The 27,803-nt window shown below is 38.3% G+C and overlaps 1 protein-coding gene across 4 annotated transcripts in view; it reads left to right on the top strand.

The window, feature by feature from the left end:
• Frmpd4 (FERM and PDZ domain containing 4) overlaps positions 1-27,803 on the top strand; it is a 763,802-nt gene that overhangs the window by 86,102 nt on the left and 649,897 nt on the right. The gene's annotated exons all lie outside the window — the stretch shown is intronic.

Genomic DNA, 27,803 nt, shown 5'->3' with positions numbered 1-27,803 from the left:
GTTTTGTGTGTTTTTTGAGATACAGTCTCACTATGTAGCCCAGGCTGGCCTCAAACTCACTGTATAGCTTAGGCTGGCCTCAAACTCTCAGTCCTCCTGCCTCCACTTCCCAAATACTGGGATTAAAGATGTGAGTCACCATACTTGACCTGGTTTTTTACTTGTTATACTGTTCACATGTAATGCTAAATTTCCAGATGTGTTTTTTTTCTAGTTATCTTTGTTACTGATTTATAATTGTCCAAAAGCTAAGATATGAATCAGCAAACTGCAGTTTTGTAAATAAAGTTTTATAGAATTTAACAATACCAGTTTAATTTCTTATTGTCTATGGCTGCTTTCAGATACGAAAAACCCTTTTGACCTTTAAAAGCCTCAAATATTTACCATCTGGGCCTTTATAGAAAATGTTTACAGACTCCTGGCATAGGAAAATAGTATATGTATGATTCTAGCATGAATTAATTTTTTGGTTTTTTTAGTGGTACTGGAGTTTGAACCCAGGGCCTCACACTTGCTAGACAGGGACTCTACCACTTGGGCCACTCTGCCAGACCTTTTTGTGTGTGTATGTGTTGGGTATTTTTGAGATAGGGTCTCAAACAATTTGCCCAGGCTGGCCTTGAATCTCAGTCCTCCTGATCTCAGCCTCCCAAGACTTGGAATTGTTTGCTGCTTTTTTCTGTTGCCTAGACTTCTCCATGTTTTTCTGCGGCCCTACTACCTACCTCTTTTGTGAGTCCTGATGCTCTTGCTCTCTTTCTGTCTTCAGAATTACCTGATTCTTCTTATTTATGGAGTCAAGATGGAAAACGGTTCTAATTCACCATCTTGCCTCACCTCTTGTGTGCTGAATCTTTTTATTACCAGCATTGACTTTTGTTTTCCCTAGTGTCTATCTTATCCAATATTAAAATAATATTATAATAATGTACTCTTCTAAATCTTTGACTTTGTTATCTATATCCTTATATCTTAGATGTACTCTTTAAAAATGTACAAGACTTGATTCTGATCGTTCCTGATGTATTTGCTTCTTAACAAGCAAGTATGTGGTTGTTTCATATTTACTTGAATAACTGATATGCATTTGTTTGCCCTGATTATGTTTCTAGATTCTCCTACCCTGCCCCACCCTGCATTTTTTTCTCTTAGAATATCTTTTCACCCCCTTTTGCTCATTGCATTTTACCCTTCATTACATTTTCAATTATGGATTTCATTTGTTTTTATTGCTAATTCCTGCTATTTTTGTTGTTGTTTTTTGGGCGGTTGTTTCCAGTTTTTTACTATCCCAGATAAAGTTGTGATGAACGTATATGTACAACTCTTTATTTAGGCATATAATTTATTTTTTCCTGAGCTAATGACTAGAGTTGGAATGGTTGGATCACACAGTGAAAACATGTTTACCTTTTAAAGAGGCTGCCAAAGTGTTTTCCAAAGTGATGGAACCATTTCACATTTCCACTTCTTTCTCTGTGTCCCTGTCAATACTTGGTACAACTAGTCCCTTTCACTTTAGCTATTCTAACAGGTATATGGTAGAATTTCTTGGTCTTAATTTGTACTTCTGTAATGACTAATGTCAAGTAATTTTTTCTTTTTTTTTTATTGTTGTGCTGGGTGTATATTGTGACATTTACAAAACTTCTTATAATATATCAAATATATCATACTTAAATTCACCACCTTCATCATTCTCCTTTATCTCCCCTCCCCACCATGTGAATGTTAAAGAGTTAATGAACATCTTCCCATACTGCTAAAAAATAAATGAAATTTAGAAATCTTTAATTGCTATCACTCCTCCCAAGTAATATGAGGCACTATATAGCATTTTAGATATATCTTCTTAACTCTAAAGATTAGATATTACTTTATGTATACTCAATGTTTAAGTATATGTCTTTACAAAAATTTTTACTAATTGTTTCTGTGACTCAGAATTTCCATCACTTTCCTTCTGCTTAATATCTATTTTTAGGTGTTTTGGGGGCTTTTTGGTATTTGTTTTATGTATATTCTATTTTTGTTTGCCTGCAAATATGTTTATTTTACTGGACTTCTGAAAGATAGTTTTGCTAGGTTTACAACTCTAGTTGGAACCATTCTTTTCTCTTAATACCATCTTCTAGTTTCTGCTGTCATAGTTAAGAAAACATCCATCAGTCAAGTTGCTGTTCTTTGCAAATGAACTATCTTCTCTCTATTTTTCCCTGTCTTTTTTTGAGACCTTCTCTTTCTTTTTGTTGTTATACATTTCCACTGTGATTTGCCTAGTAATGTATTTGTTTTTATTTATTCTGCTTGGAATTCATTAAAATTCTTGCACTGTAAGATTGAGATATCTTTCACAATTCTGTAAAACTCCTGTCCATCTAGTCTTCAAACATTGCTTCTATCCATCCATTCAAGTTTTGTTCATTAAACCTGGTTAGATGAATTTTCAATTCTTTGGTCTCTATCTGGAATAACTTTATTGGATAGCTTCCAGTTCAACAATTATTGAGCTATATCAAATTTGCTGTTTAATCTATTAGAGATTTTTTTGTCTATTAATTTTTTAATGTAATTATTACATTTTCACTACAAGATTGCTTTTCTACTTTTAAAAAATAACTGCTTCATTATTTTCTTTATTGTTTTTTCACTACTCATACTTTTTAAGTGTCTCTTTAATGTCTTTTAAAATGTTTGAGTTATTTTAGATTTGGAGGCTGCTAATTCTAACATCTGAAGTACATGTGGGTTTGATTTTGCTGTCTTATTTCTTATTTCTACTGACTCTCACTATTGTTGCTTTATATGTCATGCTACTTTTCCCTATGTTTCATGGACCTTGGAAGTTTATTTTTGGTCGTTCTTTGAGTTCTAGGCTGAGATTGAGTTCTTGTAGAAAATATTGGTGTTTATTCCTATCAGTTACCTAGGAAAACCTCCAGCCCAGGGTCATTCTTAATTCAATTTCCAGTGTAAAGGTTTTCATCTCATACAGGTAACATGAATTGAGAAAGCAAAGTCATGGGTGAGCCTGCTTTAGGTACCAAGTCAGGGGAATTGTTTTTTATATTTAGCATCAAACTCAGCACCAGCATTTATTTGCTGACTCCTTCTTTAGGGTGGATTTGTTTTTATTAACATTTACACTGTAGGCTCTTAGTGACAGGATAGCCTAGTATATTCTGCTGTATTGTCTGCCTTGGTGAGGGGGCCTTTTCTTTATCTCCTATTTATTGCACCTTTGTGGAATTTTAGGGTTGTTTGCTTTCAGCAGAATCCCCTGAAGATAAAGCCGAATACTTTTATTTCTTCCTTTCCTACTCTGAATTGTAAGCTATATGAGGATAGGGCCACATCTGACCATTCACTCTGCTGTTTCACAGCAAAATGCTTGGTACACAGTATATACTTGTGGATTATTTTCCTTACACAGCAGAATCCTTGCAAGCTGTGTTTCAGTCTCAGTTAAAAATAGGTTTCCTCAGGGCCTCAGGTATACATGAGATGGAAAGCTGTTGCTACTTCTCCGTGCCACCCCCCCTCCAAAACTAATCAGATACTCTGCTATGTTTACTGAAAAATAAAGGCTTTGGAAGCAGTATTTTGGGCAAGACATTTATGAAGACCTCTCTTCCCACTCTGCAATCCTGGCTTCTTCTAACCATGGTTCATCTTCTATCTCCTGGACCTGTGGTCAGACCAATCCTGAAGGGTCAGTCCCTTGACCTTTGCTTCTATTAACTTTACTTGAAAGACTCATAAGAAGGTTTGTAAAGAGTATTCAAAGATGGAAGCAAAATATTAGATGCCAATGACAAAATTATAAAGCTAATGTGAGTGGAGAGACAGGGAACCAGATGCAATGCAATATGATTTTAAGGGGAAAAAATTCCACAAGAATTAAGTTTGCACACAAAGAGTGATTTGTTTTACACATTTGTTATTTCCCCTGATTGTCTGTGTGAATGATCAATCAAATAGAAAGTTAGTGGCTACAGACTTTAAAAATAACTGGCCAATGTCTCATTTGTCTTTACAAGTTTCTTAAAAGCTTACTAAACACCATGTAAAAAATTATCTCAAAATGAATTAAAAACTTAGATATAGGAGGTAAAACTGTGAAGGATAAATCCTCTTGACCTCGGTTTTGCCAGTGGATTCTTAGATATGAAGCCAAAATCACATGAAAAAAAAAGAAAAAAAACCAGGTAAATTAGACTTCACCAATATTAAGATCTTTTGCACATCAAAGGATATTATCAAGAAAGTAAAATGACAACTCACACCATTAGAGAAAATATACTTGCAAATCTATATCTGATATAAAGAGAACTCTTCCAATTCAACAACAGAGAGACAGCCTGATTTAAAAATGGACAAAAGACTTGAGTATGCATTTCCCCAAAGACATACAAATGGCTAACAAACACATGAAAAGGTGCTCATTATCATTAGTTAATGGGAGATGAGAAATCAAAAGCAAATGAGGTACTACTTCATATCCACTAGGATGGTTACTATCAAAAATACAGAAAATATCTAGGCATGGTTGCCCATGTCTATAATCCCAGCTACTCAGAAGGTAGAGACAGTTTAATGTGAGCCTTGGCAAAAAGTCTGAAATACCCTGCCTCGAAGAACAAGCTGGTCATGGTGGTATACCTCTGTAATCCCAGCTACTTTGGAGGAGAAGCAGGAGGATTGTGGTCCTAGATTGACCTGGGCAAAAACGTGAGACCACATGTGAAAAAAATCACCAAAAGCAAAAGGATTGGGGGTGTGGCTCAAGTGGTAAAGTGCTTTCTCAGCAAGCACTGAGGCCATGAGTTCAAGCCCCAGTACCACATACACATACACAAAACACAAAACAATAAATATTGGTGAGAATGTACTGAAATTAGGACCCTTGCACATTGCTGGTGGGAATGTAAAATAGTTCAGTTGCAGTTGAAGAGTTCAGTGGTCCCTCTAAAAAAGATAAACACAGGATTAACAAAATATCCGGCAATTCCACTCCTAGATATGCCCCCCCAAAAATTGAAAACTAATTATCAAACAAATATATGTAAGTAAATATTCATAGTAGCACTATTCACAATAGCCAAAAGGTATCAGTTGCTCACATGTCCATCAGTGGATGGATAAGCAAATTGTGGTATTCACATATAATAGAATATTATTCAGTCATAAAAAAGAATGGAATCCTGATACCACAATGTGGATAAATCTTTAAAACATTATGCTAAGTGAAAGAAGCCAGACATAAAAGATCACGATTGTATGATTCCATTTCTATGAAACATCCAGAAAGGCAAACCCATAGAGACAGAGAGCAAATTAATGGCTTCCAAGGGTGGAAGGGGCTGGGAATGGGAAATGACTTTGAAGGGTACAGTTTCCTTTTGTGGTGATAAAACTATTTTGGAACTAGGTAGAGATGCTGGTTGTACAACATTGTGAATATACTAAGTGTTGCTTAATTGTTTACTTTAAAATGGTTAATTTTATGTTATATAAATTTCACCTCAAACTTTTACAAAATTTAAAAAACTTTAAGGAAATCTGAATAAAATAAGGAAAACCTCCTAAAAACTACTAAACATTTATGCCATGTCAGAGAACTGGGCTCATTTGTTGTCCTAGTTTCTTTCTATATTTTTTTTTCCTGCATTCACATTTTTAGGGAACTTTAAGTATAATCTATACTATCCTTCACCGTAGTCAATTTCTAGCAGATTTCATTCAGTTCTTGGTGTTTGTATTATTTCCTCTTGCTGAGTAACAAATTACCACAAACTTAGTGGCTTAAAATGACACTTATCTACTATCTGTTTCCATGAGTCAGTAGTCTGCGCATAAATGCGCTACATCCTCTGCACATGGCCTTACAAGGCTTCAGTGAAGGTGATGACTCAGCTGCATTCTCATCTGGAGGCTCGACTGGGGAAGAATGTATTTCCAAGCTCCGTCAGTTTGTTCCCTGAATTCATTTCCTTGAGACAGTAAGACTGTGGGTCCTGTTTCTTTTCTGGCTCCTAGAGGCTATCCCAGTGTCCTAGGGGCTGTCTCTTCCTTGTTATGGGGCCTTCTCCATAATGGTCACTTAGTAAATTAACCTCACAAGGAGAGACTTACTCCAGTTGCCATGATAGAATCTTATATAGAATGGCATAATCTCAACACCTCATGACTTCTGTCATATTTTGTTGAAATATAGATTCTGCCCATACTCAAGGATAGGGATCACACATTTATGTGAACAGCAGGAGGTGGGACTCATCGGGGTGGGGGTCAACTTAGGGTATGTCTGCAACAGGTTCTAATCCTTAGCATCATCATAAGGTCCAGTGTTTCATATATACTTTCAAGGAATGATTCCATAAACTAAATATCATATGAAACAAAAGAGCCTGCCTCTTATTGCTACCTATAAAGATCACATGCCTTTGAATGTATTTTATCTTTTTATGGAAACACAGAAATTAATGAGAAAGTGCTTCAAATAAAAGACAACAGAGGTATACACTGCAACAGAATTTCCAACCCTGTACCTCGATTCCAACAACAGACAGGGATTTAAATTTAGACACTAATAGTAGCCAAATTGACTTTTAAAATCAAGGTCAAGGATAGTGATTACTTCTAAACACCCCACCCCTCTCACAACCTAGTAAACCTGAAAATTTTCATCTGGGTTTTAAGCAATAAGGGAAAATTATTTCCTTTAAATTTCAGTCATTTGCCTTATATGCACCTAAAAACAATGAAAGTTTTACTCCCCAAAACAAAATAGAAGCTAACAATACCTTTGACACTGATAAAACAAGTATTTTAGTTGAGATGCATTACAAGGACCCTAAGGAATTGAGTTGATTTTAGGTTGGCTCACACTAATTGTAAAGAGTGGCAATTGAAATTGTATTGGAGTTTTATTGCAAGTGTGCTCACATCCAGATCACAAGGAACCATTGGATTTTTATATCTAGACTACTATCTAATGATTTAGAAGATAGAGCTGCTCTAATTTTATTCAGTGTGTTCTTTCTCAGTGCTATAATAGGCTTTTGTTTGCACGCAGGCACCTAATTAAGAGAGGGAAAAAAAAAATCCCTTGTTAAAATCAGCTGGGAATCATCAGAACGATCATTCTGTGGCTCATAAATATTACATGAGCAATATGGGAGCATCAGTAATATTTAACTGTTTTCCAGTTCCACTTAAAACTTTTTGTTTTCCAAGTCTTCAAGCCCAGGAGAAGACTGGTGCTTTAAATTCTTAATCACAAGAAGAACTCACAGGATGTCTATTTATAGTGATTTGGTTTATTTATACACATTCAAGGATTATGACAAAAATCAACGTGTCATAGCTCTGGCTACCTTTCTAGTGACTTGGGGAAGGATCTAGTATGGCTTACCTGGCATCCCAAGGGGAGCATTGCCTGCATTCTCTGGGCTATTTCACCATTGCCCTTGTCTTGAACTTTTAATATTTTATCTGCCCTTTCCCATTGTTGTTTGAATTCCAGTGCCTTTATGGACCTTGGAGCAAAGGGATATGATTACATACATCTTTTTTAAAGAGAAATTAAGTCCAATCAGAGTTCTCATTTAAAAATTTTAGCTGGTGTTCTAGCTAAAAGCAATGCAAAATTAAAAACAAAAAGATGGTGAAGAAATTTACTTACAGAGAGTGGAATATTCAGTCCCCTGTGGAGTTCTATTTTATACCAGTATTTGCACAAATGGCCACAATGGTGGCGTCGTTGTGACCTCACAAGGAACTTTGGCATTATTCTGCCTCAGTTTGCTGTCTCCTCTTGGTAGTGGGTTAAAAGGGTAGGGGGGACAGGGAAGCAGGGTGAGGGAAAGAGCCTTGAGCTCCCCCCTACAGGCTCAAATGCAAAACTAACAAATACTGTTTTCCAACATAATTATTGATATATGAATTTCCTGATCCTCATTTTTTTGCAAATGGTACAACTCATCCATTAAAAATAAGATCTTGTTCTAACCATGCCTTTTGTGGGGAGTTCCCTAAAACCTTTAATCAAAGAGAATAACAGTTGCTTTGTTCTGTTTTGTTTTCCTTCCAAAAAATTAGACTTTTCAAATAGCAATATATATGGGGTTGGGGTACCTACAATGGATCTATATAAGCATGGTGGGCCATTACAAAGTGGACAAGATGTGTGCATCATCCTTTCCTCCATCGGTTCTGAAGTCAGGGGCTGTGTATAGGCGTTCTAAGTATGGGCTACACTTGGGTTTCTCAGCCTTATCACTAGGGGCATTTCAGGCTGGATAATTCTTTGTGGAGGAGAGCTGTCCTAGACCTTGTGGAAAGCTTAGCAGAAATCCTGGCATTTACTCACTAGATGTCATTTGCACATGCACACACACACACACACACACACACACACCAGTGTGACAACCAAAACTCGATCCAAACATTGACAAATGCTACCTGGGAAGCAAAATTGCTCCAATTGAGAATCACTGGTCTCAGGAAACCATAGGAAATGCTGATATGAAGCGCAAAAAAAAAAAAAAAAAACTAAACAGTCACATTAAATCAATAATCAATATGTTGTGTAGACTATTATGTCTGTCTTGAGCCTGAGACATGCATGGTACAAATCTGTGAAAACAGAAACATTGTACAAGTTAGTGAAAACAAAGCTCTGATTCTAAATATGTTCTTAGAAGGCTTTTTTAAAAAGTTTTTGTAAAGCATTAATTTCAAGGGCTACAATAAATTTGAAGGAATAGAGGCAGTTATCCCTTTAATACATTTTCAACTAAGTATTCGTAAGTAAGTCTGAGGGTAAAGTATATGAGGATGTATTAAAACTTTCCTTGAGAATATTATTCATGTATAAATTTTTCTTCTGTGAAGCAAGAACAAAAGCTCTTGACTACAGTCCAATTCTGCTAATTATTTTGTGATGAACAGGTTTCCTGATTTGTTTCGTTCCAAAGAGTGATTTATGTACTAACAGTAGCTGCGAAAGAATAAAAACAAAATAAGAGGCAACGAATTTCAGGTTTCTGGTTTTACAAGTAAGTCCTGTCTTTCCATAGGCCAGTGGTTCTCAACTGAATGATTTTGCCCTAGGAGACATTTGACAAATTCTGGGACTTTTTCATTTTCATGATTAGGTGAGGGGCTGCTCTTTTTACCTGGTGAGTAAAGGCTCTGGATGCTGCTAAACATTATATAATACAGAGGACAGTCCCAAATGGCAAGGAATTCCCTGGCCCCAAGTGGTGTCAACAGTGTCAAAGCTGAGAACCCTGACAGAGACACGTGGCAAAGGAAGGCTTCAGCCCAGAAGGTGACTTGAGGGTCAGAGGAAAGGTATTTCTCCCAAGGCTTATTCCTCTATTCACCTGTGGGAGTTCAGGAGTTCATTCCTTTGGGTCTAGCACAGACCTTTCATTCTCTTTAAAAAGCAGATAGTCTTAGGAGACTTAAGGTACTGAGTTGCTAACACACAGTGGGGACCTGACAGAGGGTTTGCTCTTATGATTCAATTGCAAATAGAGCACCTTTCTTTAGGGACTGAATTTGAGAATGGAAGAAGAGTCTTGGAAATGAGGGAGAAGCTGCTGAAAGGGGCCATGAAATCTGTTAAGGTCGAACTCTGTGATTGCATCATTTCCTTATGGTCAGTTGTTTTCACAAGCATTCTTAGGTTCACACACATACAATGGCAAACTGTATTCAGGGTGTATGTGTGTGTGCTTGTGTAAGAGTTCTATTTTAGATTAAATCTAATAGATGATTTCTATTACGTGAATTTCCCATGCTTTCTGGTCCTTCAGATAATGAGTGAGAATGGGCTCTATTCATCTCAATCATTTAAATAGCTCTGGTTTGCTTTTAACCCATAGGCTTCTAGAAGATATCAGTTTTATAGAGAACTCTATGCTTAGTCTTACATTCCAGCTCTGCTTCTAGGTTCTTCCTTTTAATTGTTGCATATTTAATGCCATATGTCTGCTCTGGAGAAGCCCAGCATAATTCAGAATACTGGTATCACTGAAAAAGTCCTCTTTTCTCCTACTCTTCCACTTAAGGCTCTAAAATACAACATCTTTGTCCTTTTTCGCTCAAAGCAGCTTGACTATGTGGTCTTTGGACTTTTCCTTTTCCCAGCATATGTATTTTGTCTGTATACTCTAAAGCTTCTTGTTGCTAAAGTAGTTCTTTACAATGAAAATCAGGTTTAAGAATTTAGCAGAAACTTTCCAAAGTGATCTGAAGAACAAAGTTGATTACCAAGACTGTCACACAAAATGTTCTTTCAGGCACAGCATCCCCTAAAATTGGGGTTTCCTGACATCTGTTTCTTCACAGTGGCATACTGTAACATCTTTTTCTTCCCAGTCACAGATCAGCCTGGAAGAGGTCCCAGAGAAATTTAATTTTGTCATTCCAGTTTTTCCCAACTCCTGCTTGAGCCCTACTATGTATTTTCTTAGCTTTCCCATATTGGTTGCCACTGAGCTGTTAATAGAGTTGAATCTTCAATATTTCAGACTTCTTTCCTTCAAGAAAGATTCTTGGGAAGATTCTACTTTGCTTGAAAAACACTGCTTCAAATTGAAGATCATGAGTTTTTTGGTAGCCTTTCATCTGCTACATTGTAAAACATATAGTTATTTGAAGTATTAACAAAAACTTGTTTAAATCCTCAAAATGTCACTTTATCTGTCAGTGCAATTATTAATGTAATCCTTCTTAGTCATTCAAAGGCTTTCACCCAATAGAGATATTGCCTACTCATCTGGCATCTCTTATTCCTTCACAGCATCCTAGACTTGGACTTAAACTTATGGGGATAAATGCCCATTCCTATAATTAATATCAAATTACAATTGAAACCCAACATTCCATCCCTTATGGGCATTGAGATGTGGTTGAAATCTTGGAGGGAGGAAGTTGTTTTCAAGCACATTTCACATTTTGTTAAATGTATCAAGGCCAGTTTTCAGAATCTTTTGGCAACACTACTATAAAATTCTTTTAGTGAGTTCTGTCTCATGGTCAATGATGGAACTTTAAATTTTCCTCAAAATGCCCATTTATTGAGATTTGGTTATCTAGATAAACTCTCCATTTATAAAAATGGGTGAAATTGCAGACAGTATGCATAGAAAATGGAATTCCATTAGTTAGTGCATTGATTTTGTAACATAGAATGTTGTCTCTTTTATAAATGATCAAAGTTGCTGTATTTCCCTTAGATGACAAGGAAGAATTAGGAAAGCACATTTAACTATTTGTTTCTTGTAAATAGGGGAAAACTAAAATAGTGTGCTAGAGCAGAAGATGCCCTCTGCAGAAGGCCTTTTGGCCCTCTTCACTGCCTTTGCAAAGAAAATAAATAAGGAATGACAGTCATGTTCCTGGAATGGTAGCAATTAGGTTAAGCACATTCTCTGGATAAGATTGTGACTTTAGGAAATGCATCTTTCAAGCTCATCTTGCATCTTTTAAGTCTGGCAATGGATTAAAAACATTTAAAATATATGCAGCAAATAAAATGAAATTCTTTCAGAGGAAAACACTAATGTTTCCTTTTGTATGTTTTATTTATTGTTGCTATTAATTGTAAAGACCTAGAGGCCTTAGGCCATAGTTCATCCTTATTTTCATTTTTAAAATTTTTTTAGCTAATACATATCACAGTACCTGGCACATGGAAGATGCTTAATCCACATGTATTGAACAAATGAAAACTTATTTTCGGGTGTCAGGCAAACATCCATTACTTATTATGTACAGCAATTCTGCAAAGAACTTTGGGGAGAGACAAGAGAATGTAATAAAATTTGATATAGTTCTACCTTTCAAGGAGATCATAGAGTAGTTGGGAAAATAAGATATACATATGTGCATATGTAAAAAGTCAGTGCTTAATTAGATGTTCCTAGAATATAGACTAAAAATGTCATAGGAATGTATAGATCTTGTAGCTCTAAGAAGTCTGGTAAACATGAAAGATGGCTTAAAATGAGGCTTTGTAGAAGAGATCAAAAGGGAAGTCAGTATTCTCATTGGGAGAGGCCCTTCTGCCTGAAGAAAGTATGGCATCAGGAATTTGCATCTGGGATGCTAATACTGATGAGATTAAACTAGTTGCTAGTGTTTGGAAATAGGGCACAATTTGAATCAGAAACTGTACATAATGGGAAGTTCTGCAAATTATAAGGTAAGACATGACATGAAGGTAGTTTTTAAGAAGAGGATACAAGACAATGACTTCAGGATGGATGGGAACTGAACAAAAATAGCCTTTATGATATTGGTTAGAAGGCTGTTCCAGTAATCCATTTCTAAGGAAGAATTGAAAGACTATCCCCTTGATGGCTTGAATTTGGAAGAAGGGACACCAGGTTAAAAGGGAAGCCAAAATTGTCATATTTCCTAACATGCACATCTTAGAAAATTATTGCTGTACTAATGCTGAATGACAAATCACTCCCAAGATGAGTGGTTTACAAAAATAAACATTTACTTTTCTGATTCATCAGCCTTTGGATTGGCTACTTTCCTAATTCTGGCTGCAACGTGATTGGGCTTGGTTCCAGGTTTTCAAGCTTATGCACTAGGCTTTGAACTCCAGGCTTCACTTAGACAAGTTGGGTCCCATTATAGGGCCTAGACTGAGGTGACAGAGGCTACCTAGAGTTGTTATTCTCATGGTCATTGTAGGAAGGCTAAAAAGCCAAGCCAACTTGTGCAAGTAAAACATAAGGTTTCTGTTAAGTTCTATTTCTTTGCTCAGAGTAAGTCATATGACAAAGCACAAGTTAATGGGGCAGGGAAGTATTTAATCTTCCTCAAGGAGAAGGGAAGTGTTATGGTATAAATATGAAAATGCTCCCCCCACCCCCAGCTTGGTCCCCAGCTGGTGGTACTATTTGGAAGGTTCTGGAAACTTGAGGAGGTGGGGCCTAGCTAGTGGAAGTAGATCACTGAGGGGCATGACTTGAAGGTTCTGTACTTCCTGTTTGCCATGGGGTGAACAGCCTCTGCCACATGTTCTCATCATCATTATGTACTGCTTACCAAAGGCTCAGAATCAATAGAGCCAAGGACTATGGACTGAAATCTGTGAAATTATAAGCTAAAATAAGCTTTTCCTCCTTTAAGTTGTTCTCTAAGGTATTTTGGTCACAGTAAGGAAAAGTCTAATACAGAAAATTGGTAGCAGATAAGTGGGGTTGTTGCTGTGACTAAACTTGCACATGATTCTTAAGTCTTTGGAATTGGTTTCTGGGAGGAATTTGAAAGAGTTTGGAGAAATAGGCCAGAGAAAGCCTAGGTTGCTATAAGCAAAGCTTAATGGGCAATTCTTGTAGAAGTTCAGATGACCAGAATGCCAATAGAAATGTGGACAATGAAGGCCAAGCTCATGAGGTTTCAGACAGGAACTAGGACTCTGTTAGGATTGAAGTAGCAACCATTCCTGTTAAATTCCGGCAAAGAATTTGTCTACATTTTATCTATGCCTTGAGACTCTGCGGGGGAGCTAAGTCTAAAGGTAACAGACTCATTAGTCCAGGGGAGGACATTTCAAGGCAGCCCAGCCTTCAGATTGTGGCATGGTTATTTCTGAATGCTTTTATCCAGGTTTAGAGTTAGAATTGGGAGCAAAATGCAGAGCAGAAAGATTTGAAAAACAAGCAGATGGGGTCAGAAAAGCCCATATAAAGTTGGGGCTGAGGAAGTTGTTGTTAAAGAGATCAGTGCCATTAAAAATAAATCGAGATTCTCTGGGGCCTTGGGGTAGAATGTTGTGGTTTGAATATAAAATGTCCCCCATAGACTCGTGTGTTGAATACTTGGTGGCATTATTTTGGAAGATTCTGGAAACTTCCAACCCAGAAGTAGACCACTAGAGACATGACTTTGAAGGTTATACGTGGTCCCCTTTCTCATTTTCTGCTTCCTGTCTGCCATGAAGTGAACACCTCTGCCTCATGGTCCTATCACCAGAGGCCCAGAATCAATGGTGCAAAAGACTGAAACCTCTGAAGGCATGAGCCTAAATAAATCTTTCCTCTTTTAAGTTGTTCTCTTAGGTATTTTGGTAACATTGATGGAAAATTGAATATGGAAAGTTAAGTGAGTATTTCTTGAGCAATAATCTATACTTTTATAACTGGTATGATTTTTTTCTGAAATGCATCTGCACAGATCCTTCCCCTTAAAACCTGTAGGTAGTTCCCTACTTGTGTAAAGGTCAAACTTCTTAGTAAACACGATTCATCATGATCTGCCCATACTTTCATCCTTATTTTACTATGTTCCTAACCTGTCTTTCCCTCTGATCACAATGACTATTTGCAATTCATCATGAAATTTTGCACCTTCTTTTGACACATTGTTCCTTGTGTCTGGAATATTCTTTTTGTCCTTTTCAGTCCTTCAAGTCTCAACTTAAGTGTTGAAGGATTTTCCTGACACCCCTGCAAGGCTGGGATTGATGCCACTCATGTTTTTCCCTATATGCGTTATTTATAACTCTGCCATTACATCTGCTATATTTTAGTGCTGTTTATTGGGGTTAGACATGTGGCTTGTTCGTGTATATAGCCCTTGCATGTGCTAACTGAATGAGACTAGGAAATGGTGGTATTTAGGAGGAATTGGAAACTTGGAAAACAGAACCAAAGGTCCTCTTCATTTTGTATTTATGGTTGTTATTGGGGCGAGGGGATGAGAAATAGGAAAATGAAGTTTTCTGGTTTGGCGTTTTAGGTTAGAGGTGAGGACAGGACATCCAGCTGGCTCTCCATAAGTGAAATATTGGAACTATAACAAAGGTGAGAGGTCTGGAATAGAAAATTCAGTTTGGTAACCATTCACATTGAACTCATATTGAAATACTGACCATAGCCATACAGTCTTTTCTGCCCCATTACTGTCTAAAATCCTGCTTTTGAAAATTCTATCATAAAAGGGATTTTAAAAACTGCCTTTTTGCAGTCAATCCATAAATCGCATGCAAATCATAGGAAATGTGTGATTGTTCATACTAAGAAGAGAAATTATTATTTCATCAGCTTTACATACTCTACCACCAAAACTTTTATTTCTAAATGTTGGGAAAAAAAGTTATGAAAACTTTGAATGCTTCTTTAGAAAACAACTTGTCTTTCCAAACAGCTTGCATCAGGAACAGCTGCACAGTCACTTAAACAAACTAGTTGACTAAGTGCTTTTCAGTTTGTATGGGAAGATGTTTTTTCTTTGCTTAATAAAAAAAAAAAAAAAAGGAAAAAATCTGTGTTAGTTTTGTAAAGCCGGAATAGCTCAGAATCTCTTTCTGAATGAGCTATTTAGTCTTTGGATAATTTCATATGTCTATGAGATGCACAGTAAATAATAGTTGATCATCTGACTGCCGGTGTATACAGATGTCTTCTAGAAAGTCCTTCTGTGCGGTGCCTCCTGGAGAGGGTTTGGAAGACAGTCACCAGTAGAGCTGCTTCACCTACCACTATCACTTTGTCCTGCAAGCCAATAATCCTTTCTCTAACCACTTCCACTGGACTCTCTTGATCATCGCCATATTTGTATGTGATATGCTGCTCAGTCCTAAACTAATGGAGACATTGTGAGCTGTACTAGACTCAAATGGAATACGTTCAGCTCGCACCTTCTCTGTAAGTACTCTAAAGAAACTCAAAGAGGAAAGAAGTTCAGAAGCAGTCCAGTCCTGTAAATTAAAATAGTTTTAATAGTGAAACACAAGCATTAACCATTGAATCAGAAAACTTCCAAGTTGAGTGAATAGTTTTTAGCAACTTTAACGAAAGTTTGGACATTAAGATGAGTAGCATTGGCTTTGTTACAGCTATTCCCTAAAGATGACATTAAAGCATGTTTGCAACTTGATGGAGGGAGTTACAGCAGTTCCTGACAATTTCACCAGAGTGAGATAAGTTAGCACAGAGAAGCAATCCGTGCACCTGTAACAACCACGGGGGACTGGATTTGCATCCCCTGCTGCTGATCACATCAGACTCTTGAAAGGCAGAAAGCAAGTCTGAATGGGAGATTACAGAGAAATAGGCAGAGGAAGCAATTTGCAAATGGGGCACACCAGCTCCCCCATCTAAACACCTCTTCATAAAATGATTACAAGCATCTGTGTGTACTGTGGGTGGCTGTGTCTGTCTTTGGGAGCCATCAGCAATATTCAGAGAGTGGTTCCCTTCCCTCGTCAACATACCAAGCACACCCTGAAAAGATTTCCTATGCTTTGCATTCCCTTCTAATCTTTGAGGGAGAGAACTCAATGTACTCACTTTTTATAGGTCCATGTTTCAGAACTAAACTCTCAGTGATAAAATGATATGCCATCTCAGATTCATTACTTTTTTAATTATTCCAACTCATGTATCCTAATGGTAATTTTTAAAGCCCAATTTATATTTTACCTACTTGGACTCTTTTACCATCTCTGTTCTACCCCCTCTGCTTCTATACATGAAGTCTTTTCTGTAGGTTTTAGTCCATGTTTGGATTAATTTTCCCCAATTAATTTTGGCATAGAATAGAACTGTGAAAAAAAAATCTGTGAAGATTTTGAGTTAGGAAAACAAGGTGGTACATAAGCCAAAGAAGCATATCTGGATTTCAACACTTACTTTTAAATATCCCTAGAACAGTGATCAGAATTACGAAGAGAAACAAAGGGGTCCAATTAGAGTCTAATAAGAGAAAATTTTGATATAAATGTGCAGCAGGGTTTAACAGAAGAAAAGAATGGTCAGTATGATGGCAGCAAAGACAGATGGGTTGCCTATGGGGATTGAAGCATGAGGCTCAATTCAGCTCATTCTGCGCCATCCTGTACCCATTCCTTCCTGCTCATACTAGCTGCCTTGAGCTATGTTTTCCTTGCCCATCCAGACTCCTCTCTCGCTTCCATTCTTAAGTTTATGCTTATGCTTTTCAAGACTGAACCTAGGCGTCACCCTCCTGTGGAAGGACTTCCCAGTCCGTCATACTAGGTTTGGGTCTTTTCTGTGCCTACAGCACCCTCTGGCTGGCTCCTTGATCCCGCTGAATTATTATACTTTACTCATTTTTGAGCTCCTTCCCTGTGAAACTGTGTCTTTCACTTCTCACACCTACAGGGCTACAAAATGTTGTTGAATGAATGGTTCTTTTATCTGTAAATCTTACTTTTCTACTTGATATAATTTCTAACCCCTTGGATACATTTAAAAAACTGACACAAATCTATTTATTGTCTTTATTTATTTTGTCCAGTATGTGAGTGAGTATTCATGCATTTAGCTGCAGCAGTATGAATGTGCTTCATTTTAAGGTGCTCCACTGATGGCTTATGTAAGAAATGACGTATACATGGCTCACCTTTTTAAATCAGAGGAGAAAGGATGAATTCAGGTATGTATAGAACACTGAGAGTTTCAGGTAGAGGCAGGTGGATACACCCTATTCCCTAGCACAGGATTTAGCACTTAGTGAGACAGCATTTGCTAGGGCTGGTTGTGCTAGGATCCTGTAGCAAAGATTGAGATGTGACCTTCCAGGGGAGGGTCACAGCTATCATATGGCCACTCACATTCCTTTAAGGCCACTGAGTTGGAAGTGTAGGAGTATCAGTTGACTTTTCTGCTGATGTACTTGACAATCATGGGGAAACTTAATTGAAAACATAAGGGAGGTGGAAGGTGATAGTTAAAATTAACGAGGAAGTCGGCCTAGAGAAGGAAGCGACTACATAAATGACCACATGTCTTAGATATTTTGAGTATGGACAAATATTGATTTAAGAAAAAAAGATGCTCATACCATCTCCTCCAAGCCAGAATGTCTGGAACAAATAAAGAGGCATTGTTAGAAAAATATCAAAACCCAGAAAACCAAAAGAGTCAAATTATTAAAGGGGAAGGGAGAATTATTCTTTTTGCTACCACACTTTAAATCTTTGTAATTAAATGAGACATTTGGAAGTCATCCTTATAAATGAATTCCTTAGAATGGCTATTGAATTAATAATCTCTCCACCATCTTTTTCCCAAAGATGATTATTTTTGAGTAAAGATTGACTTGCCATCATTAACAGACTATCACCACAGCTCAGGCTTCCAGAAAATATGATTTTGAGTGGGGCATGAATGCAATGATTTCTGCGTGTAATCAGAATCTAGGAAGTAAATAATAATAATTGTGGCTCTTACTCTTCCTTTGGGCCTACAGTGTACCCATCCATACATAAAGCTCTGCCTTAAACACAGGATTAGGTGTCTCCTTGGAGGCCCATTCTCATAATTCCGGAAAGGAAGACACAAAATGTAGCCACAGAGCATTGGTCTTCCTTTGCAGTGCATTCCATAGAGCATTTGTTACCCAAATTCTAGACAATGAGAGATGCGTTTAATTAACTTTCTGTCTCTCCAGTGAGTTCTTGGACCCCTCACTTCCCTTTATGCTGCTCAAATGATATACAGGAACAATAGCTTGCCTGCTTCTGCCTGGGTTGTGTGGGAATCAGTTCTTTTCCTAGGCTTGTACATAGGCAGGCGGTTTTGATTATGTGTCAGGTCAGCAGTTCCAGGATACTCAGTGTTAGTCTAGAGTTGTATTTATAATCACAGGATGATAGGGACAACTGATTTAAATCAACTTGTCATGGAAAAGCCAAGTGAAATTAACATTAGGAGTCAAAAGCAGCCATGCTACATTTTTGTTTTCCTCTACCTTGTGCCCAATTTTGAACTCTTAATCTTAGTGCCATGAGGTTGGTGACTGAGAGAGCCTTTGTGTATGTTCATTGCTATAGCCCTATTTCCTGGAATGAGTATGTGATACCTAGAAGGTGCTCCATAAACATTTGTTGAATGAGTTTTTAAAAATCCCCGTGGAAACTAGAGAAGAAGTCCCCTGGGTTGTCTTCCCTGTATTCATTCATTCATCGTACCATTATTAAGCCATTATTATGTGTCTCATAACATTAGGCTTTGTAGGATGTAAGGGTGAATCTTGCATGCTAAAGTTTGTCACACTTAGGGAGGTGGGGTTTGGCATAAGTAGACATACTGATACATATTTACCAAACCTGCTACAGTAGAGGTCCATTTCAATCCACCCACTTATAGGAAAGAATGACAATTTGTCTCTCAAAGACTCAGGCCCTGTCACCCTGTCAGGTATGTTTTGGAAAAGAAACTGGGACTGAGTAGGTGTCCACAAACTACTCCAGAAGCTACTCTTGCAACTAGCTCCTTTGATCAGTCCTTACCCTTTCAGGAACTCCAACTTCAAACACAACTTTCTGTGGTACTAGGCTAGCAACAGCACTGGACCAAGTGTTCGTCCCCTCCCTGCCTTTCCTGTCCATTCAGCCCAAGGTTTGTGAGAGAGAGTCTGAGAACTAAAAGAACACATTTGGAATTCTGGCTCTGCGGGTTGCTTTACCTTCAATAAGCCTTGATTTCTTTATCTGTACAATAGGATTGTAATAGGACTAATAGGAAGAGTCCTGTTAGGACTAAGGGAAGTGATATATTGCCCCTCACCAAGCTCCTGGTACATATACACCTGCTAATTTAATTCACTTTGGCAAGTATACATTGGGATTCTGCTAGGAATCTGTTAGTTCCCATTTCCATTTGTCACTTGTTTCCCTCCCCACCACACTGGCTCCTTTCATTGTGCCTTTAAACAACAACAACAAAAAAAATCTACCCATCATCTACCCAAATGTACATCATTAATATCATGAAATGCATGATTTTTTCATTACACTTTATCTCAGGCTGCAGACAACTGATTGCATAGGGTATTTCAGCCACAGAGGCTCCTAACATAATTAGTTCAGTGGAGCTTCCAGTCATGAATCTGTCCCTTCCTCCTGTTCTCTGACTCTCCAAAGGCAGGCTGAGCCAGGACTGTTTTTTTTTTTTTTCTTCCTTCTCATCCCCTCCTCTTCATTCCCAATGCTAGCTGCATAATAGAAACACTTAGTGAGTGTTCTAAAACTATTCCTGGATCCTACCTTCAGCTCTGCAACTGACTCAAGCTTGTTTCATCATCCATTCAAAGTTCCAGAGGTTGCCAGACATGGTGCACATACCTGTAATCCCAGCAGTAGAGAGGCTGAGGCAGGGAGATCACGAGTTCAAGGCCAGCCTAGGCTAAAAGAAAAAAGTTTGAGAACCATTGCTGTAAAGTAGAGCTCCATCTCAATCTTCATCAGAAGGAGGACCTCTGCCTGGAGCCAGTGTCTACCAGTCTGTTTCAAGCAAATGCTACTACCAACCTGAAGCTATACAATTCTGATTCAGCTGGCTCTTGGGGCTTGCTCAGTCATTGTTGTAGAATATACGAATGGCAGTTTCCTTGCTTGGACATATCAACAGTATACTTAACAATTTTGCACATGGCCTCTGATTTGCATCACCACCTTTAATCTCTATATAGCCCCACATGGCACTTGTATTTATTAGGCTTGGGCTGGCCCACACCAAACTCTGAGCCAACACCTAATAAAGTCAGGCCTCTAAATCCTTATATTGCTTGTCCCCTTGCTGTAGACCCAATCCACAATTGGAACAAGTTGGGGAATGGGTTAGATGTTCAGCTTCTGATTTTGTGCTTCTATTTCCAGCTCATTATCTACACTTGTCTCCTTGTATCTGAATGTTTGGTATTGTTACCTGTGCAGTGACCATTTTTTTTCCTCCTCTGTCAACATGGACAACTGGCTGTGTGGCCTCTCACTGCCAGAGGTTCTACCCAGACCAACCCAGCCAGTAGGTCTCTGTACTTGGACCAGATATTCCTCCCCAGGAGCGGAAACAATGGCCTGCTAGTCAAGCATTCTGTCTTCTTCTTTGCATTGTTTGGACCTTGATACCCCATGTATAACCTTCATCGCTATTTTCTTTTTCTTGTTTGTTTATTTGTTTTTTTGAGACAGAATCTTGCCATTTTGCCCAGGTTGGCTTTGAACTTGTGAGCTCAAGCAGTTACTCTTTTTTTAACCTCCTGAGCCCTTGGACTGCAGTTGTTCACCATGACACCCAGCTTATCACCATTTTCTGAAATCTGGAATACCATCAGAGTTCTGAGGTGACAAATGATTTTAGTAACTGATCTGTGAAATTGAAAAGTCTTATTAATTAGCATCTATTTACCACCTGTCAAACATTAGGCAATATTCTAAATACCTAAATAACACATGGAATATGTCTCATTTTATTTTGTACTCTTTAAAGTTAAGCCTAAGCAAACCAAAGATCCTTCTATTTTATTGTTTTTACCTCTAGCTGGTCTAAATTGGGGGCTTCTCACAGTATAGCATGCTCAAGAGTGACCTGGAAGGCTAGGAAGCCACTTTGCTAGACCCCGAGATATTCACGTTCATTGGTTCTGGGATGGTACCCAAGAATCTGCATTTCAAACTTGCTTTCCGGTGATACTGGTACTGCCTGTCTGTGGGCCACACTTTGAGTAGCACTAGCCTAAGTCACAGATATCTCATCTTGGGTTGACAGTTTGTGTTATATGTGAATTTCAGCTTGACCATTACTGAGAACCCCCAGCATGAAGATTCTGTGGCAGAAAAACAATCATTTCCTGGGTTCTCTCTATTTGACTATTTATTTTCCCAGTCTGGACTGAGTCCATTTTATTTCCAATGATTCTTTTAATCCCTAAGCACCTAGTGTTGCAGAACCATCCTGTAGAATTCTATTGTCCTAGTTTTTACCCCAGTGAATCATCTTTCCACAGACATGTGAACCCTCACCAAATGCATTATGTCATCTTTCTGAGCTTTGCAGAGAGAATTGATATGCCTTTGGGTCCGATGTGAACTGATGGCTCCATGTACCCCTCATGCAGCAACTGTGATTTGGACGGTTTCTCAGGAGTGTGGCAGGAAATCCTGTGGCCTAGTGGGGAAGGAGTGGGCTGTGGTCCTGCTTCTCAAGCCTCCTGACTCCATGCTTGTGTTAGCAGATCTGTCTCCTCCCAGGCTGCCACATGCAAAAGTGGGATTTATTTTTAGAGAAGGAATCATTAGTCATTAGTTTCTCTCAAGCTTCTTTTTTTCCCCTTTGGGTAAATTTTAAGAACCTGATCTTCATAAGAAAATTTTCAGGCTGTTTAAAGAAATGGTGAAATGATTATAGCCTTGGAACAATGAAGCTTCTTTTCCAAGCAAAGGCAGTCTTCCCACAGCAGTCCTTGCCTGAAGCTCCTGATCCCTATGTCTAAATCAAACTTTATCTTTCACAGCTTATTAGAGAAGTCCCCGATACTTTTGATTTTCCTGGCCCCCTCAAACCTAAGATTTCAAAACTAAATTTATCGTACACTGAACATTTGCCTTTTAAACCTACTATAAAAATCTCATAATGGAACTTGATTCTTTGGAAAATAGTTTAGGTATGTACAACTGTCTACTTAAGAACCAAAGCAGAAATAACTAAAAAGATTTTGCTAAATATCCTCAAATTTGGAGTTATAAGACGTTTTAGCCTGCCTCCATCACCTTGGGCTAAATAAATGTGGTAGTAATGGTTTTACTGCCAGACAAGCTACCAAAACTGACAATTTTTGCTTTTAATTAAATTGTATTTGTAAGTGTGTGGTTGGAAATGTCATCACTTAGAAGCTCATCAAAAATTCATAATCACCTGATGGTGATGATGGCTGAAAAGGCACATCCATCCCTGGGGAGAGAGAGCACATTTCATTACGTACAGTCCTTCCTCCCACAGCAGTAGCAATTTATTTTCACAATTTAACCCTACCCAGTGATACTGAGGCCATCAATTTTAGAAAAAAGCAGGAGGTAGAGATTTTGTAGAGGTATACAAGGAACCCAAAGGTAAGAAATTCTAAAATACGGCCACCTGCAGGGCAAAGGGTTTCTGTGGTCTTGAGGCTGGTGGAAGGACCCATTGTTGTAAAGTAACCAAATATAACTCCTTGGCTGGCCTGAGGTGATGGGGGAGGAGGAGAAATAGGTTATATGAGTCTCGGGCCAGTCTTCATCTTTTCTACTTCAAAGAATTTAGTGTGGCTAATGAAAATGGCCACAAATTCTTTGGCACGCCTCTTGAGAAAGATCCTTATATGTCTCCTCTTGACTCTGAATAGGCTTTGTAATTACTTAAACAGTAGAAAACAATGGTCTCTGAGCTAGGCATGGTGATGCATGCCTATAATTCTAGCACTTGGGAAGCTGAAGCATGAGGATCAAAAGTGTGCAGCCAGCCTGGGCTACATAGCAAGAACCTGCCTCAAAAATACAAACAAAATGACAACAGCAAAACCAAGATTACAATGGTTTCTGGGTCTAGACCTTAAGAGGTCTGGGATCTCTTCCTGTCCTTGGAAATTCTTGTGCCTTGAAACACCCATTCTTAGAAGTCAGCCTTCATGCTGTGAGGAAGCCTAAGCGGCAATGTGGGAGACTTGAGGTCAGCTGACTGCTGGCCCCAGTGTGGCAGCCATATGAATAAGCCAGGTTAGAACTGGGTCCCCCAGCCTCAGTAGAACTGCCCCCAGCTCATGCTGGCCCTGCCAACCTTGCGGATTCAGAAAAAACAAATGATGGCTTATGATTTTAAACTGCTATGGCTTGAGGTCATTCTTCATGCAGCAACAGATATCCAGAATAATTTGCATCTCTTTTTTTCTGCTTCCCATAGCTGACCTAAGAGGCACTGCTGAGACTAGGCAGTAGTTCTAATGCCAGAGTCTTTCAGGTAGAATTCTGTCAGTCCTTTACCTTGGCAGAAGCTATCATCTCTGTACCTTACCCTTGGTCTGTCATCTACACACTGTTGCCTTCTCCCATTCAGAGCTCACTGATTAAGGAGAAAGGGTGTTTGGAGTCAAGAGCAAGAAGTAGCCTGAGGCTTTCCATCCTGCGGCTAGTCATCATATCAGTAGAAGGTGTTTTTATCAAGACTAAAAAGCTTCTTGGTCCTCTGTATTCTCTCTTAGGTGGCATATGTCCTTAAGGTTAGAGCTAAAGTCTATGATACTGTTAAACTCTGATCAAGGATTCGTGACAATCAGCTAAGAGTAAGGATTGACCGTAAGTGACCACAGGATAGGACATCCCCTCTAGCCCTCCCCTCCCCATAGGAGTGCTTGGAGGAAAAAGGAGCAATATACTCGTAAGGAAACAGGAAGTGGGGAGGGCATCAGAAATACACTAAGATGGCTTACCCTTGACTAAAAGACACTGTGCTGATTCACTACCTGCCATGCTAATGTTGGATCACTACTGTGACTAGTACTAATACTCCTGCTTGCTGGCACAGTGGGGCTTTGAATTAAGGTGGTGTTACTGACTTCTGTCTGAGGAAACTGAGGCACAGGGAGGAGTGGGCATTTGCCTGAGGTCATTAGCATGACAGTGCATAACCAGAATTCAGAACCAAGACTCTACTCCAGGGAACTGGGTTTCCTTACCTGCCCCCAGCTTTGGCTGACATCAGGACTCTTAAGTACAAAGGCTAGGGGAGTCCACTGTGAATTTCCAATATGCTTTTAGTCTTTGGCTCATGTCAAGCATCAGAGGAACTGAGCTAAGGAATGCTTCCTTTTCCTCATTTTAGACACATTTTAATCTCCAGTATATCATAGGTACCTTTCAGGGCTGTTTGTAGTCATCCTCAGACGAAGGCAGAGTATGAGTAAACAAATGCAAAAAGTAAGTTGCAAAAGAAAATGTAAAAGAATAACATAGTAGCTACATGTAATAAGAATAAAGATTTGGGGAGCTGGGCTTGTGGTTCAATGGCAGAGCGCTTTCCATCCCCAGCATTGCAAAATGGAGGAAAGAAGGAAGGGAGGGAGGGAAGGAAGGAAAGATGAAAGGGAGGGAAGGAAGGAAAGATGAAAGGAAGGGAGGAAGAGAGGAAGGAAGGGAAAGAAAGGAGAGAGAAAGAAAGAGAGAAAGAGAGGAAAGAAAAGGAAAAGAAAGAAAGAAAAGAAAAGAAAAAAAAAGAAGGCTTAAGGTTGTAATGTATTGCCCAGCTAGCCAGTGCTCTTTCCTCAACAGAAATGCCAAACTCTGAATGGTGGACTAGAAGGCCTGGTTGTAGTGGGTGACCAGTTTACTGTGATGAACCAAGGAACTAGGTCACATCTATATTAGACATGTGTTCCAGCATTTATAGAAATTCTAATAACCCTTATCATAGTACCTTGGGAAAATGCTAATTTTTGCTTAAAAAATACTTAGTTTGGGTGCTTACGGAGAGTTGAATGCATACTTTCTGGTATGTGTTTGGCCAGTAGGATAGGCACCAGCTCAGAGAACCACCTGCTTATATTGAAACCTTCCATTTGCTTTAAGTTGCATACATAATTTAAGCTGACTATAACACATTAAAGAGCCTCAAAAACGAATCTATTCCTTTTCACTGGGCAAAAATAAGTAGACTCTCCGTAATTGTAAAGAATGTGACCCATTTCAGTAGATCTTAATTTTCTCACACAAGCAAAAATGAAAATAGTAACTATGTGAGGTGATGGCTATGTTAATGAGCTTGATTGTGGTGATTATTTCACAGTGCATATATACATCAAAACATCAGGCTTTATACCTTGAATATGCACATCTCTACTTGTCAGTTATATTTCAATAAAGCTAAAAAATGACCTATTTCAGAAAAACAGGTATTCTTAAAAAAATCCTATTTGTGTATCAAAAACAAGTAGTTATCTAATATAAATGCAAAGACATTGCAAATATTATTTAAGAATTCATGAATTTAGTGCTTAATATATTCAGAGCAAAGGCAGAAAACTTTAACAGAAGACATAAAACAAATGTCCTAGATTGTCCCCCCTCTGCCTTTTCCCAATATTTTATATCAGATGTATAATCAATATCACACATAAAGAAATGTTACTGAGCAGATAATGAACTTGGATTAGTTGAAATTTTCCTGAGTAGACTGAACACACTGTTTGGGCATATTATTCTTACTTATAGTTTAATCTGATCACTACTAACTTGAAGCCCATACTTTTAAGATTTTAAATAAAAGACCAACTGCCTTGGTAAGAAGGACAGAGTCAAAAGAGAATCAATGTGACCAGAGTGGGAAATTTATTTCCTGTATCTCTTGATGTTTGGGGAAACAAAATCCCTCCACTCTTCAGGGGAAAATTTTCTTGTAAAGTTTTTTAGGTCTTAATTATATTTTAAGAATCAGTGCTTACATTATTTTTAAATACAGAATATACAAATACTTTAAATGACTGGTTCTCATGAAAATAGTTGCATTTCTATGAAAATAAGCCTGGCTTACCTGGACCATTATCTAATTTACTAAGTAGATGCGTGTACATTTTCTTTGGGTTCCATTGACATCTTAGTTTAAGGGAAAGCAAGTACAGAGAGGCAGAATGAGGTAGGACTGAGTAGAAATCAGAAGAACTGGGTTTAACACAGTTTTGCACCTCCTTACTAGTTGTGTGACCAATAGGCAAATCTCTTGTGTGGTAATTTCTTACAATGTAGAATGTGGATATTGACACCTAATTCCTCTGTGCCAGGAAGTTACTTGATGAGTAAATGAGAAATTGGTTGGAATACTGTTTGCAAGTAGAAAATTGACAAACATGGACAGATATTTACTATTAAATTTCTATAAATACAAAATTCATTTGAGATATTTCTGAATCTACTGCTGTATGTAAAGATTATGAGAAAATAAAATAAACCAGGGATGGAGATGTAGTTTGGTGGTAGAACACTTGTCCAGTGTGAGTGAAGCCCTTGGTTAATACCCCAGCACCACAAATAAGTAAGTAAATAAATAGACAAATAAATAAATCAGGAATAGTTTCTGTAGTCTATTTACAGGGTCAAAAATATATTCTGTGAAGAGCCAGGTAGAAAATACATTAACCTTTGAGGACCAGATTGTCTTTGTTATTACTACTTAGCTCTGCCATTGTCACACAATAGTAGTAGGTGTTGGAATTTAAAACCCTCCAGGGCCGAAAACAGACACATAAGAGGCAGAGAAAATCTTGACAAGGCAATTTCTTTTGATTAAAAGGGTGCAAGCACATATTCACTTCAGCTGAGCAGACATGCAAGCACAAAATGGCTCCTCCTTATATCCCTGATGCAGTTGTACCTGCCCCTCACCTGGGATTTGTCCAGGTCAAAGGTTCACAATCTTTCTTGATTGGCTAAAAGGCTTGGGTTAGGGCACGCAATTTGGTGGGCAATTTTCATGGGCAATGGGGCTGTACAAGAATCCAGAAGAAGAAACAGGGATCCCCCCCTTTTTTTTTTATTCATTTATTCGCATGTGCATACATTGTTTGGGCCATTTCTCCCTCCTGCCCCCTGCCCCCAACAGGAACCCTTTAAACAGTGCAAGTCACCTAAGATGGCAACCTGAGGAATTTTAAGTAATTTAATAGGGTAACATATACTTTGATAGAAAAGATTGTTTCTCTTATAATTTCCCTCCTTTTGATTTAAATTCTTTTCTTCAAACTCATTTAGGAGCTATTGGCTCTCATATTTCTGTGTTTCTAATAGGAACAAATTATTTGGGTAAGGTAAGGGTGATTGTTTGGTGAGGGCTGTCTCAATTAGCTTCTGTATTAGTCCTTGGACACAAGAAATTATGAAACATCCTACTAAAATTAAAACTCCGGCCACTACAACCAAGGAGGTTAAGATTGAGGCCATCGAGCCCTTCCATCTCCCAAACCATTTCTCCATTAAGTAAGTGAAGGGGTCATTTATA

The sequence above is a fragment of the Castor canadensis genome, chromosome X (assembly GCF_047511655.1).
Source record: "Castor canadensis chromosome X, mCasCan1.hap1v2, whole genome shotgun sequence".
Classification (NCBI taxonomy): domain Eukaryota; kingdom Metazoa; phylum Chordata; class Mammalia; order Rodentia; family Castoridae; genus Castor; species Castor canadensis.
This window is presented reverse-complemented; position numbering and strand designations above follow the sequence as displayed.